The following is a 13,443-nucleotide window of genomic DNA, read 5'->3' on the forward strand; positions in this document are numbered from 1 at the left end:
TGGACTTATTGACGGATTTCATCCTTTACCTTTTGAGTCTCAGGATGTCACATTACTAACCCTTATCCTAGATCACAATAAAATATTATCTTTTGAATCTCAAGTTAATAGATGATATATAACCTCCTTACAAAGATGATACTGATTAGCCTAGATCGACTATTAATCTTCAAATTACTATTGTGATTATCTTTTCCTAGTCACTACTTCTCTTGTGGAGTAAAAAGTGATATTATAGGTCATATCTTATGGTTTACAATCCTAAGACATCTATTAAACTGAAGATAATACAATACATGCAAAGATACTAGTTGAGAATAACTTAGCACTTCCTCTACTTAGTTAATATGACAGGGTTCCCACAACCCTAGCTAAGGGTTTTAGCTACTCATACTTGTGAAAAGATCAATGTAATTCATAACAAAAATCATTAAAAAATATCACAATGATCAATAAGTAAAACCCAAAACCAACAACTAAACTATCAACCAAAATAAAAAACAAAGTACTCCCAAGATCAATTCGGATCTTGGAATCAAACATAAGTTTGTAAGTGTTAGGAGTGGCAACTTACCTACAAAACTTCAAAAGGGTATTTATAGGATACAATAAAAACCTACAAATTAAAACCCAAATGAAAAAGGAAAATTGAGGTTAGTAGCCACTTACTTAGGCCACTTATGGACCATAGGTAGTCCTAAGTAAGTGCCAAACCTCCTGCACAGCTCCTGAAACTCTCTGGACTTGGACCTCTAACACTTACTTTGGTAACCTATGGACTGTAGGTGACACCTACGGACTGTAGGTGCCCTTAGTAAGTGATAGATACTTCTTTTTCTTGCTTCTGAGCCTTTGGACTTCAAGTTCTAACACCTACTTTGGCCACCTATGTCTGGCAAGTGGAACTCATGCCTAGAAATTCGTAAGTAAGTAGTCTAAAACTTCAATTTTTATCTTTTTCTTCTGTTTGGCATCCAAACCTAATTTCCTGCAAAACATACCAAAAACATATCATATCTCCCAAAACAACATAAGAAACTTGCATATTTTCATCATTTTAAGCATCAAAAATGCTATAAATTCATAGCACATCGACACCCTCAACTTAGAACGTTTGTATTTTCTTAGGCAACAAAACAAAACAAAACAAAAATATGACACTTAACTAGGAGAATCTAAGCTATCTAAGGCAGTCAATCATCATTTTAAGCTCAAATAAATTACCCCCTCCTATATAAATAATCCAAAACAAATTGTATCCATTCGTGAAGAATAATAGTGTGACACAAGGGAATCAAGGTATGGAAATTACATTAGCAACATACAAACATCCATATATACAAGTTCCACTGCCCAAACAAGTAAGCAACTAGTAATAAAACCCATATGCCCTCATAACAAAGAAGTCTCACTCACGTATATAGCATAAGTCATATCAATGTAGGTACGTTCAAGAGACAATCACACTCACAAAGAAGTTCCAATTAATGTGTATCAAATACCATAGGCTTCCCCTTATTTTCTTTACCTTAGTTTTTAGAAAGTCGGATTAGGATCACTATAGGACTTTACTCAGCTTGTAATGTAGGCTCGGGGAGATAGTATGATACATATATGGATATTTTAGAGTGACTACGCCTCCTTGGTGATACACTTATTTTGGGATCCACTTATCAGCCAATTTCTTTTTTCCACCTTTATTTCTCTCTTTTTATTCTTTTATTACACATTCGGGTTTTTGTAAATGGGTTAATTCAAAAAAATCTTATTTCGACATTTGTTCAGCCTTATTTGACTTTGTTGCATGTTTCTCTTTGTTGATGTATGTCTATGGATATTCTTTATCATAGATTGAGGAGTATTGGACTGGCCAAATTTAGGCTAAGGTTGTATTTCTCTGAGTTGTTTGAGTTTTGTATATCCCTAGTATTATTTTAAGCCTTGGTGAGTCCTTGGTTATTCCTAGATGAACTATTCCCTCTGACAGATGTGGATTTGACTTCTCGTATATTCACCTTGTGGTTTTCATTAGTTGTGGTTACATTCTTTGACAATATTTCAATTTCAGCTTTAGCAGATATCATTGGGTATATGCCTAATTTTTTATAATGAGTTTGATTTTGGGATTTGTCCTTAGAGAAGATGTATTAGCTTAAGTGTTGAATTAAGATATTTGAGGGGTTTTTTAAAGGTTATGACATATTTTGGAATTTGGGTGCTTAGCCGTAAACATAATTGGTTTGGATAGTTAAGTTAAAGAAGTACAATTTTGGTGTTGAGATTTGAGATATGGGCGGTAGAGCTTGGTTGTAGTCTCTATTTTAAAATTTGACTGAGACTTCATCTGTAGGTTGACTAGGTCTGTTCAGTACCTAACGGATTAGTTTTATTCTATTTAGATATATTATTCTTGATAGATACTTGAAGGGTGGTTTGTTGGCAAATGTATTGGTTTTTTACTGCACTTGACCTTGGTCCTCAATTTTCATTGGAATTTTTAGATTTTCTTCTCAACAGAAGAAATATGCTTAAGTTGGGCTTAACATGATTTCTCCCATAATCAGTGGGGAATTTTAGAGTGGACCATTCAGTTTTGAGAGTTTGTGCTTTGGACCCATGACTATTAATTTTGAGGGTTATCCAAAATAGTTAGTGGCTTGGCAGAGATTAGTGACATTAGTCATCACCATTTAAGTATTAAAGCAGAGCATTATGGGCCTGATTCTTATGCTAGTCCATGTGAATGAGAACAACAGCACAACAACTCCAGAACATTGATTTTAGGCTAGGAAGACCCTTAATTCAGGTCCTGAGCCTTTTGAACTCATTTTAAGTTATTGGGTAGAAATTGATTTAAATAAAACTAGGTGTAGGGCCCATACAAAATCTAGATTAACTTGGATAAAAGTTTTGGTGGTTCCATTGAGTTCAAAACATCAAATTTGGTATAGTAACATAGTTTGTTTGCGCTCACGGGGTTTTGAATAAATTTTGAGCACCTGATCAAAGCCTGTTAGGATATAGCATTTTTCTGGTTTTCCAATACCTAATGCAACCATATTTTACTCTTCCCATGTAACAGGCTAGGTCCTCATTTGTAAAGGTTTAAGTTCATGACCTTCGTGATCGTGAGACTCACCTCTCGCGTTGTAGGTCAGCCCCGACCCTATCCTTTATCTTCTTTGTATTCACGACTATTAGTGTCACGTTGATAATAGCTGAGCTTGTTTGACTTTGCATTCACGAAACCTTTTGCACATTCATAAAGGAAAATTCCCATGGACTTTGCGTTCGCAGCCCTCGAGCCCCAAATTTGTGAAGGGCATTGCCCTGCAGTATATAAGTCCTCTTCCTCAATTTTTTATCATTTTCTTAGTCGATTTCAGCCATTGTTGGACATTATGTCTTATAAATTATTGGGATTTCATCCTAAAAATCTCAAGTATGTTAACCCATCATTTCTTGACCTTTTTCTCTTTTATTCTCATGCTAATTCATCCCAAAAATCCATTTAATTCTTGGTTTTAGGTCTAGATTCTTTGGGATTTAAGGGATGTCTGAGCTCTAATTTGTGCCTCATTTTTGCTCAACTTTTGATAATACATTCCTAGTCCTTCGAGGGACCTTGTGATGGATTCAATTTTGGAGTTCCATTAGCGAGCCCCATGGTCCCACTATTAACCCAATTTTAAGCCTATAGTTTTATATAGCAATATGTATATCATTTAACTCTTATTAGCGTGTAAAACTATTTTGGTTGTGTGATATTATTTTGGAATTGTGGGGCAAAGACGAGCAAATTATGGATGATTCAAGAATATAGTTCGGCATCGAGGTAAGCTTCGGTCTATGTTTCTCTATGAGATTGAGTATAGTATAGGTTTTATGATAGGTGGGATTATAGGATGGGTTGATTACTAGTATACCATGACATAGCATAATTAGGGGATTTAGAATAGCAATTTCACCCCAAACTTAGCCTAGAAGAACTTTTAAGGCTGTAGAATCCTATTATATCTAATAATGGGCATGATTAACTACAGATTAGCATAAAAAATCCTTTATCATATTACTTAGTATTTGGGGCTATATCTATCGATTAGAACCTTGTAGTAACTTTATGCCCTTGTTTACCTTAGTCTCCCGGGTTATGGTGGTAATATTAATTAAAGTGTATATTATGGGCCTGTGGACATGATTTTGATGCCATTTAAGTACCAGATTAGTATTCTACCCCTTGTGAGAATATTGTTGTGGTTTATAAACTCTTATGGTTGTATTGTTTGGATATTGATGATAACATGCATGCTTTTTGGCGCATTCATGCTTACTTAGTGGTATGACTCCAACCAGACCCTTGATTTTATTACTATTTTCTTAAAAGAAATTTATTCCCACTTTTCACTTTAAAAATGGATTTTTGCTACAATGGGAATCGTACCATCTTATTTAATGAATTATAAGCTCTGAAAACTTGACAGAGATTGATTTTGGTCAATTTTTAATCCAATCTTTTACCACTACTATTTACTTTGGTCGAGAGAGATTTTGACTTTTTCTATGCTATTATGCTGATTTAGTCTCGAACTTGATCTCGGGCAATGGATTTACAGATTTGCACTATTTTAGTCACAGTTCGAGTCTATGCACTAATTATATATTTACATATATCTCTCTACTATTGTATGGAGTAGATTGATTATGATGGTTATTAGAATTCTTGGTTTGGGACTAGGAAATATTTACAGAAACAAGCAATATAAACATGGCATCATCATAAGAAACAAACCAAGGCTTGTTGTTCAAGGATATAATCAATAAGAAGGAACAAACGATGATGAGACCTTTGCTCCTATTGCAAACATAGAAGCAATTAGGATCCTTATTACTTTTGCAACTTGTATGGGTTTTAAGCTTTTTCAAATAGATGTGAAGAGTTTTTTTCTAAATAGAAATCTGAAAGAAGAAGCCTATATCAGGAAACCTCTAAGTTTTGAAGATATTGATATCCCACATCATGTGCTAAATCTGGATAAAGCTCTGTATAGGTTAAAGCAGGCTCCTAGAGTTTGGTATGAAAGACTGTCAAAGTTTCTTCTGGAAAATGTTTTTAAAGGAGAGAAAATTGACAATACTTTATTTCTTAATTCTAGAGGAAACAGTTTGTTCATAGTGCAGATTTATGTTAATGACATTATTTTTGGAGCAACTTCTGAGTCCTTATGTGAAAAATTTGCCAAATAGATGGGAAGTGAATTTGAAATAAGCAAGATGGGTGAGTTAAGCTTCTTTCTAGGGCTACAAATTAGGAAAACATTCCAGGGCACCATGATTTGTCAAGAAATATACATCAAGGAGTGGCTAAAGAAATTCAACATAGGAATACCAAGCCTATTGATACTGTAATACCCCATATTTCTCTAGCCTAGATTAACCCTAAGTACATGGGTTATCCTAAATAAAATTTTTGAAATACTTAGTAATTTTCATATTTGAGCTTGTCATTGCTTAGGGAATTCAATTATCTTTCCAAAGATATAAAATTTGCCTAAATCCGACAACCGAGTAAGAAGTTATGGCGATTTTAAGTTTAAGTCGTTAAACATCTTCAGTCAGGCCAGTAGCGCATTGCGGAGTGTGTTAAAACATAAATTGTCAATTTCCCGTATTTCTCCATGCTATTGATGCGTCACTCCATAGACCCAGTTCACAATTATCAATTTTCAGTGTACCAACGTGACTCCACCGCATTGCGGTGCACTTTCAGTTCATAAACAAAGTGGCAACGCAATACCACCGCGTCGCGCCACCATGCAATTTACCAGTCATCATTTTCCAGTGGCCCGTATGATAGCGGCGCTCACGCTAGGGGTCCAGATTAGGAAAATTTATCAAAAAATTAAAGATGTGCCCAGGGTTAAAACAGTATTTGCCGATGATTTTATTCCGCCCAGATGTGGGATTTAAGCTTTAAAAATTTGTAAAACCCTTCATTATTCACTTTTTTCCAAAATCAAAAGATAATTCTCTCTCAAGAAAATAAACCCTAGCTCTCAAGAATCACGGTCAATCCCAAGAATTTCTCCAAAAACTCATCAAATTAAGGTATGTTCGATGTTCATCCATGGATCCTTACCTTCCATGGAGCCCAAGAATCCTTTTTAAAATACAAGATGTATGATTTATGATTCCCATATTTGAATTAGATTGAATTCATGTTGATGATGTTGTTTGAGTTTCAATCCATGATGTAGATTATAAGTCCCAAGAATTAATTCTAGTATATGTTGAATTACATGGTATTCATGATAAACCCTTCAATTTGCAAGTTGATTGTTGTAACCATGTTAACTCTAATTTTTTATGATTTAATGAACCAAGTATGGTTCTTATTGTTTGATAAATTGTCTATGAGAATAAAATAATGCCATTATAGCATGCTAACATGTATTCTCCATTCATTTTCAAGTTAATACATTACAAGTGCTTGATGGAATATCTCTATGAATGAATTATGACCAAGTGAACATTGTTATGTTATTCAAGATTATGCTTTTAATTAATTTTCATGCTATCGAGTCCTGGGGGTATTTAATACCAGATAATTTAGTTGTTTACCTAGAGCCAGTGTCAGTTACAGAATAGTATCAGTCATGTCACGATCAGTAGTACTCTCAGTCCATTGCAGAACTCAGTCAATTATGAAACTTAGGAAAACTCAGTAATCTTAGTGAATTTAGTCAAGTATAATAGTTCAGTGTCTTTCACTTGGGAGTAGGATTCAGCACTGAGTGAACCCAAGGATAGGGGCTCACCTTCCAATAGAGGGTGTGATCCTTAGAAGCAATCTTTGCATTCCAGAAATATGTAGCTAGCATAGGTTAAGACATTAAACCTGCCAATTGAGGGTTGATGAGGTGCTCTACCTGCCAGTAGAGGGTACCATTGTTCTCATTTAGGGAACCTACTAGTAAAGAGTTACTCTTCAGCTTGTCTTTACCCATGGTACGGTACTGATACCCTTCCAATTGGGGTTATAGATTGGACTCTAGCTTAGTTATCTTATCTTATTTAGGGAATGTCAGTTAGATGATTACCTCCAATAGTTTTAGTTTCGGTCTCAGTCTTCATAATATAACTCAGTTCAGTTCTACAGGTTGGATATACTGATGTTGATTATGCAGGGTACTTGGTGGGTAGAAAAAGTACCTCCAGAATGTCTCATTTCCCCTTTTTATCTCTCATTTCTTGGGTTTCTAAAAATAAAAATTCAATTGTTTTATCTACTGATGAAGCCACATATGTAACTGCAACTTCATATTGTGCTCAATTTTTATGGATAAAATAACAGCTGAAGGATTTTGGAATTGTCACTGACACTATTCCATTAATGTGTGATAATACAAGTGCTCTAAATATGGCAAAGAACCCTATGCAGCATAAGAAAAAGAAGCACATTGATGTGAGACATCATTTTTTGAGGGACAATGTTAAAAAGGGAGCTATCTGTATGAAATTTTTTAAGACTGAAAACTAATTGGTTGACATCTTAGAAAAGGCTCTTCACATGGATTAATTTGTAAAGAATAAGATAAGGCTGGGTTTGATAATTCTCAAATTTTGGCTATGATTGAAGGCAGGTATCTTTATTTCAATAAGGGCAATTTGGTCTAACTTAGTACCATACCTTCTACAGGTATACACGCATGGTGAGTAACCCTTGAAGGAGAGTAGATAAGAAAAACATCAAATAAAATTCCTTCAAGCAAGGGAGGGACCTGGTCCCATCCCACAGGTTAGTACCTTGCGTGTCCTTTCTTAAAATTGCATAAAATGGTTGTCTGAAAAAGCAACATGTTTTTTCGCATATCTAAAAGTTGTCAAATTGCTTAAAAATGAAAGGATGTGCCTATTGGGACCAGACACATCCCATGTCCTTTAAGTTAGAACGTTGCACCTTTTTACTTCATTAAAACCAAAAATCAAATCCCTCTTTTTACTCACTTTATCCTAAATTAACTCTAAAACCCTCATAGAGAAATCACTCACTTCTTCTTAAAAATTTCTTTCCTTATATTCAAATTCTCTTTCTTAGAACTCAAATGGCTGACAAAGCTTCTCCTCCAAGCTCGTCCAAAGAAATTGAAACTACTCATTTCCCTTCACTTTTCATAATAATTCATCCATTTAGTCCAGTAAACATAAATTTAAAGCATAAGTCATCAATTTAAAATATGAAAAAAGTAATTCAAGTAATATCAATCAAAGCCCCTCAACCCAATTTCAAACCCGTCAATTTAACCACATGGATAATGAGTAAATAAATGTCATAATGTAAAATTAAAGTTAGGAAATGAGATACATTCCTAAAATACATAAGAAATTAAAGTAAATTGGAAGTTCAGAGCATGAATGGTGAATCCCTTGTAAAACCCTTTAGCTTTCTTGAGTTTAGAGTAAGAGAGGAAAAAGAATGGTTTAGACCTTTTAAAATTGAAGAAAAAGGGTTATTTTATGTTTATAAGTCAAACAAGAAGTAAAAAGACCAAAATTCCCTCACCCCAAGTTAAAAAAATAAAAACTAGGCATTTGTAACACAGCGGTGTGGCACACCGATATCGCGGAGGGTAGTCTCCATGCCACGCCCCTATTCTAGAGGCTAACCTTTATGTCATGCTAATATCACAGACCCTCACTACCCCGGGGTCCCAAAATTACCCCAAACCCCTTTCAAAAGTTCTAAAATGTTCCCAAAAACCCTTTCAACATACCTAATCCTAATCCAAGTCAAAAATTGACATTACGAATATAGGAGGGCCAAAAATAAAATTATTGAAATTTTGAGGGGTCTTACAAGAACATTGGTAAGTTGGAGGAAAATCTATTTGAGGGATACTCACACCCGCTTACACTAAACTTCCTAACATAGTTGTGTAGCCTTTTTTGGAGGATGAGGAGGAAGAGAATGATAATATGCCCTTGAGATGGGCAATGCAAAAGCAAAGAGAAACCAAAGATAAGGAAAAATCTTATAAACCTGAGAAAGTGGTTAAGACTTACATCACTAGGAATGTGGAAAAGAAATTAATAGGAGATGTAATAAAATCTAACATCACAACCATAACTAAGAGAAGAAGGCTGAGAAAGCGGACCATGGTAGATGAAGAAAATGTGAAGGTAGTTAATGTGGGAGAAGGAGATGATGAAGTTGATCTTGATGTTGTTGCAACAACATAGAATAAAAAAAGAAAGTTCATAAAGAAAGGAGTATCAAGTCCTCTCAAACCAAACCAAAATCTGCTACCCTAAAGAAACACACTGCTATAAAAAGAAAAGTGCCAAAGGGACCTGGTCCCATGAAAAAGAATGTTACAAAAGAAGAGTTAGAAAATGGCTCAAAAAGAAGAAAGGTGGAAAGGATGGAAATACCTTGTCAAGATAATAAAGGAATGAGATACTGAAGACTCAAAAGGCATTGTTTGGAAGGGTGTTTGATTCAAGGATACTTGAACAACCTGTAATGGTAGAACTTTTGGAATATGTTAGACACCAGGGCTGATTACATCTCTTTAGGGGAACCAGGCCCCTCTGTGTTTGAAAAAAAAGTTAGAGAGTTTTATTACACCATAAAATTTATTGAAGATGGTATGAACTTGTCTTCCTTGGTTCAAGGAAAAAAGATAAAGTTAGATGAAGAAACTCTAGGGACGATCTTAGATATCCCTGTCATTAGAGTGAGGCCTGTATAGAAATAGAAACCCTCAGTGGATTTCATGAAGTATTCTTCTAAATTGGGTGGAACTTCTATAGTAGAAGTGAGAAAGAAGTTATTGAAAGAAGAGTTTCAGTTGGTGTATGAATTTGTGAATAAGGTGTTTCTACCTAGGTCAGAAAAGAGAATAGTAGCTTCTACATTTTATTAGTTTATGATGGAGTTCTTGAGTAAGTTTGAACTCATAAGTTTGCCAACCTTGATGATTGAATACATGTACAAAGTTGTACATGTTATAAAAACAAAAACATGGAATGCCCTATGGGTATTTTATGGATAAAGTGTTCAATTATTTTGGAGTTGTTAGTGAGAAGGAAACACCTAGGACTGGTAAATAGATGTTCACTCTAAACACTCTAGTTGAAAATGAGTGTGTTAAAGGCAAACTAGGAACTATGTCCCAAGTGTCTGAGATAATTGCTACCCAAGAGAAATTAAGTTTGAAGGTGGATGGATTGAGAATAGCATTGGTTGCAAGGGAAGCTGAGATTACACATCTCAAAGTAAGGAATCAATATCTATATTCAAGGGACCTAGTGTTGCAGAAGCACTGAAAGTTGAAATGCAAAATTAAAGGCACAGGTCACCAAACTATCAGGGGAGGTCAAAGAATTGAATATTGAAGTGAAGGACCTTACCAAGTAGCTTCTGAATTTTCATGTTGCTGAAAGTGCTAGAATGGAGATGTTCCTCAAATCTCTCACTCCCAAACCTCCATCCTTCTAAGCCCCCCCCCCCCCTCTCCCTTCTTTTTTTTTATTGTCTAATTAGTATCCCTTTGTCAGTTTTCTTTGATTATTACTATGACTACTCAGTTCAGTTATTTTATATTTTTTAAAAAATTTCAATGTATGGTACTAATTTCATTTATTCTATTAATGGAACTCATTTTTATGTCTATCATCTGTCTCTCTTTTAAAGTTGTTCATTCATGTTAGTGTTTCCCCAGTGGCCATAAGATAACCTGATTGTGCTAAATTATTTATCTTAGTTTACTTTCTTTACTTTTTATGATGCCAAAAAAGGGAAAAGTGATTCACTACAAGGCAGGTATGGCAACTATCAGTGAGGACCTGGTCTCTAATGTAATAATTAAGAGTGTTATTAATAGGGAGAATAGATTCATAATGTATAATGAAGATTTCTATTGATAGAGGGAATAGATTCATGATGTTATTGATAGAGGAATGTAGAATGATTAGATGATGTTGCTGATAGGGGGAATGCTGGTGTAAGTGTACTAATGTGAACAAAATTTGAGTGCTCTTTGAATATGACTTGCCATCATCAAAAAGAGGGAAATTATTGTTTCATGTTTTGATGATGATTACATGTTTCTCAAAGGACCAGGTCCGCTACATGAGTTTCAGAAGGACAGTTGTCGCACTCTAGATTGTTTTGTCTTGTAGCACAAATACTATGCAGGTACACAGTGTACCGAAATGGACACCTGTTCCAATTAAATTTCTATCAAGATTTCTACACTCCTATGTATACAAAAGGAAGCAATATTATTCAATAGTTTTGCAATCTAATAATTCTTGTGGAGGTATAAAAAATTCTTTTCGCTCAAGATTTGGAATTTTTATTGCTCTTGATTTTGTTATTCTTGAGTCATGTCCTAAAATTGTTGTACTTCAGTGTTCTGAGTAAAGTTTTCTCTTTGTTTTGAGCTGTTCTTAGGTAGAGTTACCTAAGCAGTGTTGGCTAGAGTTCGTCAACTTGGAGAGAGTTTTGACAGAGTTTTCTTGCGAAGGTTTGTAATAGAGCTATTTCAATCCTTAGGACTTAGAGGTAAGTCCATGTAGAGTGTGTAATCAAAATTGATTTTGATTATAGTGGATCTTTAGAAAACGTGTAAGGACTGGTTGTAGTTTTCCTCCTTTAAGAAAGAATGTTTCCACGTAAAAATCATTTTTGTTGATTTACTTGAAGCATTTACTTTGCATTCCGATTTTACTGTCATTTATTATCTATTAGGGACCTGGTCTCTTAGTGGTGGTGAATCCCTCAACATAATTGTAATGGTAAGATCTGATTTTTATTCATGACAGTATGAAGATAGATGTTATTATGGATTCTACTCGGTAGGTTACTGTAAAGATATTTTTACAAAAGGTAAATCTACATACGTTACCATTCTTGTATATACTAAGTGTGATGCAGGAGAAAAACTTCAGATCTAGAATAATATTTATCAATTGGCAAGTAATATGATTTTTCCATGGGTAGTGGGAGGATATTTTAATGAGGTAATGAATGATGAGAAGAAGATAGGAGTCTTCCAATTCACCACAAGAAGTATAGGATCTTTTCTTATGCATAAACTCATCTAAACATTTTAACATAGAAATCAAAGAAAGCTCTTTCGCCTGGTAAAATGAGATAATCGCAGAAGATTGCATATTTAGTAGTGCTCCAACCTATTTTTAATTGCTTTGAACACATTGAAGTGGAATATCTCACTAGAATAAGTCCAAATCATGCCCCATTGTTTATTTCTACGGGATCAGAACTAGTTTATTAAAAAACCACTTAGATTCTTGGGTTCCTGAACTAACCATGAAATATTTCAGAGCATCATGGAACAAGCATGGAAAACTAATTGGGAAGGGCATTCTTTCTTACGATTCAAACACAAGTAAAAACGACTTTGAGGAGAGAAACTTGCAAAGGTCAAGAAGCAGCTATTTGAAGAAGAACCATCTGCCCGGAGTAGAATGGTTCTACAACAGGTATAGGTGGAACCAATCATCAACTCAAAACTTGAACGGTCGTGTTTGCCAGAAAATCATATGGGTACAAAGTTAGATTCGTACAAGTAAGGTTAAAGACAAGTGAATCAATTTAGATCAACTCTTTTTTGGGTTAAATCAGAGTAATGGGAATAAATGAAGCAAGTATGATATTTTTAGCAAAGATTAAAAAACTTAAGTGTTAAAAAACTAGAACAAGAATTGAGAATAAAGAAGATCGTATATTCAACTCTTGAACATTACTTATTACAAGTGAAAGATAGAGATACCTTTATCTCTCATGAAAGAGTCCATTTATAACACAAAATCCTTTAAACAATAACATAAAAGGGCTAATATATGCCCAAGAGAAAAGGCTATACTAAATAACACTTGAGTAGTATCATGTGGCTACAGGACGATGCAGGCTTTTAGGCTACTTAGTGACATCTTTGTTATCATGATACTTCATGCCTTGGATAAGCTTAAACAATCAATTATGATGACATTAAGGCCCAGGTCGAAAGACTATCCCTAACATGCTAGAGATTATTGACCTCAGGGCCTATAAAATCCCAACGCACAACCAACTAATATAGGGTAAACTACATAAATGACCCTTATAATTGGTGGCTTTGTTTTTTTGTCCCTCATAAGAATGGTCATACAAATTTGTCTCCCTTCGTTTTTTTATATAGCACAATTTCCTATTTGTCCTTCAGTAATTCAAATATTTCTCAACAACTCCTTACTTTTTTCTCTTTTTTATTTTACTTTAGTTTTTATCTTTTTTTGTTTCTCTCTCTCTTTTTTTTAGTTTTTCTCATTCCTTACTATTTTCTCCTCTCAACTTCTATTTTTTCTTAATTCTTTTTCTTTTATTTTACTTTGATTTTTTTCTTTTTAGTTTTCTGAACCCTTGCTTTTTTTCCTTTT

Source organism: Capsicum annuum, chromosome 1 (genome assembly GCF_002878395.1).
Source record: "Capsicum annuum cultivar UCD-10X-F1 chromosome 1, UCD10Xv1.1, whole genome shotgun sequence".
In the NCBI taxonomy this organism is placed as follows: domain Eukaryota; kingdom Viridiplantae; phylum Streptophyta; class Magnoliopsida; order Solanales; family Solanaceae; genus Capsicum; species Capsicum annuum.